We start from the raw sequence: 4,525 nt of genomic DNA, 5'->3' as shown, positions 1-4,525 counted from the left end.
ACACCAATCCAAGATAAGTGCCCTTTAAACAGATAACGGGGGTGAGTACACAGGAGAAAACTTCGAGAACTACCTGAAGGAGAAAGGCATCTTACACAGGAAAACTGTTCCTAGAAACCCTGAACAAAATGGTGTCTCCGAACGAGCGAACAGAACCCTGGTCGAGATGTCCAGATGTTTACTCATCCAATCTGGACTCCCTGACTATCTGTGGGGGGAGGCTGTGAACACGACATGCCACATAAGAAACCTATGCCCATCCGCTGCCATCGGAGACAAGATCCCACTGGAATTATGGAAGGGTAAGGGATGTGACCTCCAAGGGGAGATAAACAGACTGAGAGTGTTTGGATGCAGAGTCTGGTATCTAAAGAGTCCAAGTGGAGGAAAATTCGAGAGCAGAGCGGATGAGGGGATATTTGTGGGATATGACAGACAGGTCAAAGATTATAGAATTTACCTACCGAAGATCCAAAAGGTGATAATATCCTGTCATGTCAGGTTCGAGGAGAACACGTTTCCCTACAAGAGCGCTAAGGCGGAAACGAACCATATAAAGGATAAGTCCTCGGAATGGATATGGGATGTAGAAACCTTTGAACATAGGGGAGAGAACATAGGGAGAAACTGACGTCGAGACACAGAGTGACGGAGAAAACGACGAAGGGGAAACCGACTACTTTATGGACAGTATAACGTGTGAGGACAATCCAGTGAACACTGTGAGTGTACCGTTTGTGCCGAGGAGGTCGTCAAGACTACACAAACCAAGAATATGTGATTGTTGTGCTCACACTGCGACTGTTTGTAAAGCTCAAAACGTGTGTGTACCTGTGAATGTGTATGAAGCCCTGAGGGGGCCAGACGCTCAAAAATGGACTGATGCAATAAGGAAGGAACTAGACAATCTAAAAAGTAAAGATGTGTGGGACATTGTGCAAAGACCCTTAAATAAAAACGTTATAGACTGTAAGTGGGTGCTTGTGATAAAGAGAGACCCTGATAGGTATAAGGCTAGGCTAGTAGCTCGGGGATTCTGGCAGAGGCCTGGAGTAGATTATTCAGAAACCTTTAGTCCAATAGTAAAACGCAGAACTCTAAGAATTCTGCTTGCTCTATGTGCGGAAAATGAGTGGGTTTACGAGCACATCGATGTGGAATGTGCGTATCTCAACAGCCGTCTGGATGAGGATATATACATGGAGCAACCAGAACTCTTTAGAGTTCCAAGTAAAGACCGAACTAAATTTGTGTGTAAGCTCAAAAAGAGCCTGTATGGACTGAAGCAAGCTGGAAGAATGTGGTTTAGACACATCAATAGCATTTTAAGAGGTATGAGTCTGAACCCATGCGTGAGTGGTCCATGTGTGTATGTGGATGCGTCTAAAAAATTTATTGTAGCTGTGTATGTGGACGACATCCTTGTGTTTGGGACGAATGAGTGGATTGAGATATTCAAAACTAGGATTAAGGACAAATTAGATGTTAGAATGCTAAGTGTAGACACTCAATTTCTGTCCATCCACCTGAGTAAGCCAAACAGCACCACTGTAGTATTCGATCAATCTGTACAGATAGGTCAAATGCTGGATCTGTTTGACATTACTCGTGAGGTTGGGGTGGTGGGAGTGTCGACACCGCTAGCTAGAGAATGTGAGGCTGGTTTTGATATTGAACGTGATGAGCCTTTCGACAGTAAATTATATGAACAAGCTGTGGGGCACATAATGTATGTAGCTACTGTAAGTCGTCCTGATGTTGCGTGTGCAATAGGGAAACTAAGCCAAAGATGCGCGAATCCGACTGTATCCGATTGGAAAGCAGTGAAGCGGGTATTCAGATATTTACTAAAGACCAAAGACTTGAAGTTAGTATACCAAAGGACCGGGCAACCTCTGAAGGTGTTTTGCGACCCGGATTTTGCGGGTTGTACGGTAGACAGGAAATCCAGGAGCGGGTATGTGTTCATACTCGCTGGTGGTGCGATATCCTGGCTATCCAAAAAACAACCGATTATAGCTCAATCGACGTGCGAAGCGGAATTTGTGGCAATGCAGGAAGCAGCAAGGGAAACAGTGTGGATTTCTTTACTGTTAAAGGAATTGGGTCGACTGTCATATTGCCCTCGCCCCTGCAAGATATTCTGCGATGATATCGGAGCTATTTCATGGTCAAAGGACGAAATAGTTGCTGAGAGTTCTAAGCACGTCCAAGTGCGTTACTTTTACGTTAAGAACTGCGTATCGAGGGGGATACTAGATTATACTTATGTACCTAGTCCTGAGAATGTGGCTGACATTCTCACCAAAGGCCTAAATAGGATTAAGACTCAGCAATTTACCAAAGCTATGGGGCTTGTAGAAACTAGCGATCAAAGGGGAGTGTTGAGAAATGTTAAGTTGGTACGATCGCTGCTTACTACAAGCTAAGTTGGTACGACTTCTAACGACGCTCTTTTGTCTTAGAAGTCGACCACGTTGTTCTATTGACTTGGAGATTACTGTGTGGTAAGACGTGTTATAAGACTGAAATATATTGGAGAAAACGAATCTAAGCGAATCGTTATTTTATAAACCCAAAACCTTATTAAATAACAATCAAAGCCATGTGTCCTGGGTTTTGGTTATGGTGTATGCAAATTCGTCGGGCGGTAAGTTTGCCTAGCTTAAAGCGTTCTCTATTAGTTTCTTCTGTGTGGTGTATCTTTGCGTCAGTGTATCATTGTATAATGTTTTCATTTCTCGAGTTTATCAGAAATAGGAATATCCTTTTATAGAAAAAGAAAATTTTATATTTATATATATTATATTTTTTTTCTTTCCTTTTTTTTCTTCTTTTTTTTCTTCTTCCCCTTTTTCTTTTTTTTTTTTGTTTTTTTTTATTGTTAAAACCTTTGTTTTATTTTAGGTTTTTCGTACTTGTTATCAGTGAAAATAAATATTATGAATACTACTTGGATTGGAATTATATACATATATGGGTACAAAATCCATTTCTACATGTTAGATATAATAATATAACAATACTACGTAGATTAATACATAATGAAATATCCTTTTACTCCGGTTATATTTATTACTAACTCTCAATTAATCTATCTTAATTATTTTCTAACCACTTTCTATATTTATCAGCTATTTTATTTCTTCTTGTTAATCTGCGAAATCCATGCATGTACACTTCCTTGTATGGTGATTGATTGTTCAAGAGGTAAGTTGCACTTTCACTGTTTTCGTTATTCGTTGAACTAACAAGTTTTACATTCAAACAGTAATTGGAACACTCGTAATAAACTTCTTTTCTTTTTCCAAGTTTCCGCTATTTGTGTCATTCGACGAACAGTGTCACGCCTCCACAGCACCGTTATAACATTTAGCGATGCTGCTCTTTGCATTAAGGCAATTGAAGTTAATTCGTTCGTTTATTTTCAGCTGGTACATGGTGTTCCGCGAGCAGGGAGCCATAACCTATTTTGCATGTAGACCTTCTTGTATGATGATTACTTGTTTACAAGGTAACTTTCACTTCCCCTCTTTTAATTATTTATTGAATCGACATGTTGTATATTCAAACAATAATTGGAGTACACATAATAATTTTCCCTTTTTCTTTTTAGGTTTTCGCTATCTGTATTATTCGACGAACAGTGTTACACCTCCTTTTGATTTATCCATAATATAGTTATAACATTTAGTAACCTTGTATTTTGCACCGAGACAATTGAAACTAATTTATTCACTTATTTTAGGTAGCTGTCATACATTGTGTTCCACGAACAACGATCCATAACCTATACTTGCACGTACACTTTCTTGTATGTTGATCACTTGTTCACAAGGTAACTTTCACTTTCACTAGTTAATTGTTCATTGAGTTAACACGTTTTATATTTAAGCAATAATTGAAACACGTATAATAATTTTCCTTTTTCCTTTTAGGTGTTCGATATCTGTATTATTCGACGAACAGCACTATAACATATACTACCGCACTACGTTGCCCACTGAAATCGCTTTATTCATTGCTTATTTCGATTATGCGCTAGTTTTAACTTGTTTAAATGCACCGTTCGCGGAATCCCTTTTACTTCGATCTTGACGTTTTGGTTCTGCAAGATTTCTAGCACTTTGTATGGTCCAGTATATTGATCGGAGAATTTTCCTTTACTGGGTTCTTTTAGTAAATATATCGAATCTCTTATTTTAAAATCTTGGGGGTTGATTCGTCGGTCGTAATATTCTTTTGATCTTAGTTTGGATTTTATCAAATTTTCTCTTGCCATTCGTTGTACGGTGTTAATTTTATCGAACAGATCTTCGAGATATTCTGCGTAAGTTGGTTCCATGTTCTCTTCGATTATTACTTCACCAGTAGGTTCTCTGGCTAGATGTCCAAAAACTAATTCGTGCGGGGAGAATTTCGTTCCTTCGTGTACAGAGGTATTATAGGAAAACATAGCTAATTCTACCCATTCGTCCCAATTTTTGGAATTTTCAATGTATAATTTGAGATATTCTATCAGCAC

General features: G+C 39.0%; 1 long non-coding RNA gene across 1 annotated transcript; it reads left to right on the top strand.

Moving 5' to 3' along the window:
- The first annotated feature begins 2,261 nt into the window (after nucleotides 1–2,261).
- Nucleotides 2,262–4,125, top strand: LOC143302982 (uncharacterized). The gene is made up of 4 exons (XR_013058903.1): nucleotides 2,262–2,650; nucleotides 3,432–3,514; nucleotides 3,749–3,838; nucleotides 3,939–4,125. It is a non-coding gene; the product is annotated as an uncharacterized LOC143302982 (long non-coding RNA).
- The last annotated feature ends 400 nt before the right edge of the window (nucleotides 4,126–4,525 follow it).

The sequence above is a fragment of the Bombus vancouverensis genome, chromosome 8 (assembly GCF_051014615.1).
Source record: "Bombus vancouverensis nearcticus chromosome 8, iyBomVanc1_principal, whole genome shotgun sequence".
NCBI classification, from domain to species: domain Eukaryota; kingdom Metazoa; phylum Arthropoda; class Insecta; order Hymenoptera; family Apidae; genus Bombus; species Bombus vancouverensis.
Note: the sequence above shows the minus strand (reverse complement) of the source record. Positions and strands in the feature narration are given on the sequence as shown.